General features: G+C 29.7%; 1 pseudogene; it reads right to left on the bottom strand.

Moving 5' to 3' along the window:
• Positions 1-1,525: 1,525 nt before the first annotated feature.
• On the bottom strand, positions 1,526-2,655 carry LOC129320567 (transcription factor bHLH148-like; annotated as a pseudogene).
• Positions 2,656-5,187: the final 2,532 nt, after the last annotated feature.

Below are 5,187 nucleotides of genomic sequence, written 5' to 3'. Positions count from 1 at the left end.
TTATTGAAAAGAAAGAAAGAAAGAAAAAGACAAAGTATTAACATCTTGCTTGAATTGGTTAATCAAGCCGATAATTAATGAACTAGTATCCATTCTAAGTTGATTAGGGTGAATTTTATTTTATTTTTCCCTCCCTTTCACTAATGTGGAAAGACATTGTTTTGAATTTAAAAGAATAAAGAATCAATAGTTCATTAAAATTATGCCTTTTAATTTTAATAACTCTAGTTTATTGGACTGTGCATAATTTATTCATAAATATTTTTTTAAAATATATATTTGTATATCAAAAGGTTGTGACTTGTGAAGTCTGGATTTGTATTTGCATCACAGTTTATTTTATGGTCCGTTTGGATCTTCATGAGAAGAAATTGGTTATGATAAAAATTAATTAATAAAATTGATTTTGAATATAATTAATTATATTATGTGATATATAATTGACTTATAAAATTAATTTTAATCAGAATTGAAAAATCACACAACACTATAGTTTAATAAAAATATATTCAAATATCCATATTACATATTAAAATCAATTATGAATTTAAAGTCATGCTTCTCTTAAAATATCCAAAAATTTATTATACATGTTAAAATTAATTATGAACTTAAAACTATAATTTACTTAAAAATATCTATATGCCCGAGATATGTCAAAATTAATTATGAATTTAAAACTACAGTTATCTAATAAAATACTATTACTTGCTTTTTAATTCAACTTTCAATTATGCTTTTCTAAAAATTAATATAAAATTATATAAACTATTTTACAAATCATGTTTTTAAATTTATATAATTAATTTTGACATGTATAAAAGTATTTTAAATATTTTTAACAAAATCATGGTCTTAAATTTGTAATTGATTTTATCATGAATAATGAACATTTGAATTTTTTTCAAAAAAAAAGGTTTTAAATTCACAATATTTTGAGATGCAAGAAAAGTGTTTGAACATATTTTTTTAAAAAAATTAACCTTTAGAATTGATTAATTTAATTATCCAAACATGCACTCAGTATCCTTAACACCTCGCTTCTCATATTTTTTCCGAAGAGTAATTTTAAGGGTTTCAAAATCTTCTGGTTTTTCCCCCTTGGCCAGGGAAGTCTCGAAAACTCTCGAGTACAAAATTTTAAACAACTATCTGACGGACACCAGAAGCGCACTGTTCTTAGTTTTGACTCATTTGGCATCATCTCGGCACTGAGATCTCTTGATGCAGGCCATGACAGCACTTACCACTTCTCAGACCCTAAACTAGGTTGCAATCTATGAATGCTTGAATGATTGAAGATCTTTAATGGGTTCATGTCCTGTATAGCAATTAGCAACCATTCCTCAATATATCAGATCTGGAAATGGATTCACATGAGCCCTACATTACTCTGTTCAATGGAGTGCGAAACCTTTCAATGTCACAGACATTGATTGGCTTCAAGTTCAGCTATAACCAGAAGACAGTGAAATGAAAATCTGGTGAATTAAAGTCTTCAAGCTAAGTATGAGATTGAAGGGACTTGAACAGAGAAAAAGGGAGCAAGATATATTTATATATGTACTTCACAGATTCAGAAATCTTTGCTCGCCAGAGACACACGTAACATGTTGGATGAAGGAAAGAGAACCATGAAAATTGAGGAAACCAAAAAAGGAAAAAAAACCGGGGGGGGGGGATTAACATTGAGTTCGAATCACAGTACGGATTAGCCAGGTGGTGCAGAGGTGGAGGGAGAAGAGGCGGAGAGTCGGTCGGCGAGATCGGTCATGGCTCGGATTTGCATCTGAACCGCCGATATGTAATCGATTGCTTCCTCTAGAATCACCGGGAATGGTTGTTTCCGGCAACCGGGGACCAACTGGCCGAGGAACCTCGCCTTACTCTGCACAGCCGGTAAGGTCTTACCCTTCAACCGGAAAACGCTCACTCTCGGCTTCCTCGACCGGCTACTTCCGATAGCCACCCTCGACGCCGTCACCGCCCTCTTCCTTTGTGGTTCATGAACTTCAGCTTGAGCCGCTTCGCGAGAATCGCCCTGCTCCACCTAGTCCTCCCTTTAGCAGTAACAGCGAGGACCCTATCGGCGGCTTCGCGGACCGCTTTCCCCCGTCTAGGAGCATCGCCGCCTCCATCTCCGCAGCCGCCGGTGGAAGAGCCGCCGAGTTTGAGTCGAGCCAGCGCTTGGTGGAGCTTGGAGGTGTAGATTTGTTGCTGAGACTGGGATTTCCATCTGGCGTGGTTCTGAATCTGATCTTCTTGATGATGCTTAAGCTGAGCCGCAGCTTTCTTCTTCCTCCTCCTCTTGGAAGCGTCGCGTGACCGATCGGAGTTAGTCACAGGATTTGAGATTACAGATGACGCCATGTCAGCGCCGAATCGAATCCTCCGGATTCTCTGCTCGCCTGAAAAAGTACGAACTCTTGGTGGTTTCTTTTTTCTAGATATAAGAATTTAGCGTACAGAGCAGGATTCAACCATAGAAAAAGTTGTGAGTAGAGAGATTACGAAGAAGTGATTGTGATTGGAAGAACTTGAGGGTAGAATCTAAGAGTCAGAGAGTGAGGATTTGAACATATAGAAGAATCAATGATTCAGTGGTTCATATAAGAGTTTGGACCAGGAGGTAATCCAACAGAAAATGGCGGGGGGGGGGGGAGAGAGGGGGAGGGAGAGAGAGGGGGGGGGGGGGGGGCTTCTTCACTGAGGTTGAAGGGCAACGAAGACGGTAACGGAAGAGCTTATAAAGGATTCGAAAAGTGTCATCCCTCTTCTCCCTCACTTCTTTCCCATGCCTTCCTTGGTTTAACTGAGTTGCTCGAATTTTTATTTTGATTTGATTATTAAATGAGTACGCATATTTTATAAAAATAATAATAAAAAAATTTTAAAACATATAAACATTAATTTAACTCCTCAAAATGAAATTTTTTTTAATCTTTAAAAATTTTTTATTATTAATAAATTTAATATAAATTATCAAATTATTTTTATTAAAAATAAATAATTTACAACTTTTTTTTATATTCATAACAATACAACAACAAATAAAAAATTTAACATATAAATTATAATTTATTGTTGTATTATTGCAAATTTAAAAAAAAGTTGTGAATATAAAAAAATTATAAATTATTTAATTTTTTAAAAAATAATTTAATAATTTATATAAATTAATTAATGATAGAAATTTTAAAAAAATTATAATATTTTAAAAGATTAAGTTATTATTTATATATTTTAGACAAAATTTATTATTTATTTTATTTTTTTTAAAGGAGATTTGAAAATGAAAATCAGTTTGTTACTGTGTGTTACGAGGGGTTAATATATTCTGTTAGACTCGAAACCACTGGCTCCAGTCATTTCACCGACACTTAAAAAATTAACTACTGCTTCAACTACTCTATTGAATTACAAAATATAATTAATTCATTAAATATTACTTAAAATAATTTTTTAATTTTATCTCTATTAAAAATAGAAAACAAAAAAAATACATAATTTACAATGAGTCATAAAATTAAATTTAAGATGAAAGAAAAATTTAAAAATAATGATAAATAATCTTTCATGTGTCTTGTATTATTAAAAATTAAATAATTATTTTAAAATGTGACCTATGATATAAACAAGAGAGAATACATCATCATCACATTAAAGAATTAGTGATTAAACCTCGAATCACTCAATGATCAGATTTTTAACATGAGCTTAAGCTCTTTTTTCTTATTATACAAAGATATCATTTTATTAGAGAAAATCTTGTTTAATGTTGTCTAAATGTGGCTATAAATAAATGAGACATATTTTTCTGATTTTATTTATAAATCATTTTTAATATTTTTTAACAACTAAAAAAATCTTAAAACTCATTAAATTATTTTGTCAAAAAAAGAGTGAATGAGTTTCCTATTTTGTTCATTTTAAGTTCGTTTTAAACGAAGTTTCTTATTCTTTTACGTCAAGATTAAATAAGGATAAAATAAAAAATATATATAATTAATAATAAATGATGATGTTCTTGTGAAAAGAAAAAAGACTGCAAACCTTCCATCCAAATGTTATATAAATAAAAGAAAAAGGAGAGGGGTGTTTGAGGAGGGAAAAAAAGTTTTGAATGTTTAAATTTTTAACTTGGAATACCTATGAACGCAAATAATATTCCTATATTTTTTTTTTCTAGACAATTATGTTTGTCGTTCTATCAAAGAATTGTAAACAGCATTGTCTATTCAATTAAGGGGCCGGATCCACTCAGCATCCAAAATTCTCATAATCTCTCAATGGCCAAATCTGGTCCATTCAACAAGTCAAAATTTGATTAATACACACATCACATGGCTATTAAAAATACATGTGAATAATTTATTTTTAAATAGTTAAAAAATATATATTTTAAAATATCATGTATGATAGAAATATGTTAGGCTTAAGTCAAATTTTAAGTGAACAAGCTTAGTCTATTTATAAAAATAGGTTTAATTATAAATTTAAACATGATTTTTTGTTAAATAAATCACATCAAAATTTAAACAAACATACTGTATGTCTTATAGGTCTATTTACTTATTTTAATATAATCAACTTTTTTTTAAATAGGCTTAACCTTACCTATAGAAACATGTAGCCTGTTCTATTTAAAATTTGGTTTGTTTGTTTAACAAAATAATTATGTTTAAATTTATAATTAGGCCTATTTATATACTCAAAATTTGACTTAAGCTTGACATATTTCTATTCATATATGATATTTCAAAATATATTTGTTTACTGTTTAAAAATAAATTATTCAAATGTATTTTTAATAGCTATGTGATGTGTATATTAATCAAATTTTGATCAGTTGAATGGATCATATTTGGCTGTTGAGAGATGCTAAGAATTTTGGATGCTGAGAGGATCCGAATCCTTCAATTATGCTATGTTTGCTGCTCCTAATCACATCTTGCTTCGAAAGCAAAATATAGTTATATTATCCCAAACAAGTAATGATAGTAAAATTTTTTTAAATTATATAAATGATATTTTAATCATTCAAAATGTCATAATTTTTTTAAATTTTAGAGAGACTTTTTTATCAATAAAAAATTAATGTAAATGATTAAATTATCTTTAATTCAGAATTTCAAATGCAAACTTGTGAATTGCTGTTACTTTCTCACTACTTTAAAAAAAAAAAGT

The sequence above is a fragment of the Prosopis cineraria genome, unplaced genomic scaffold (genome assembly GCF_029017545.1).
Source record: "Prosopis cineraria cultivar Desert tree isolate PC_DT_omini unplaced genomic scaffold, ASM2901754v1 PC9, whole genome shotgun sequence".
NCBI lineage: Eukaryota > Viridiplantae > Streptophyta > Magnoliopsida > Fabales > Fabaceae > Prosopis > Prosopis cineraria.
This window is presented reverse-complemented; position numbering and strand designations above follow the sequence as displayed.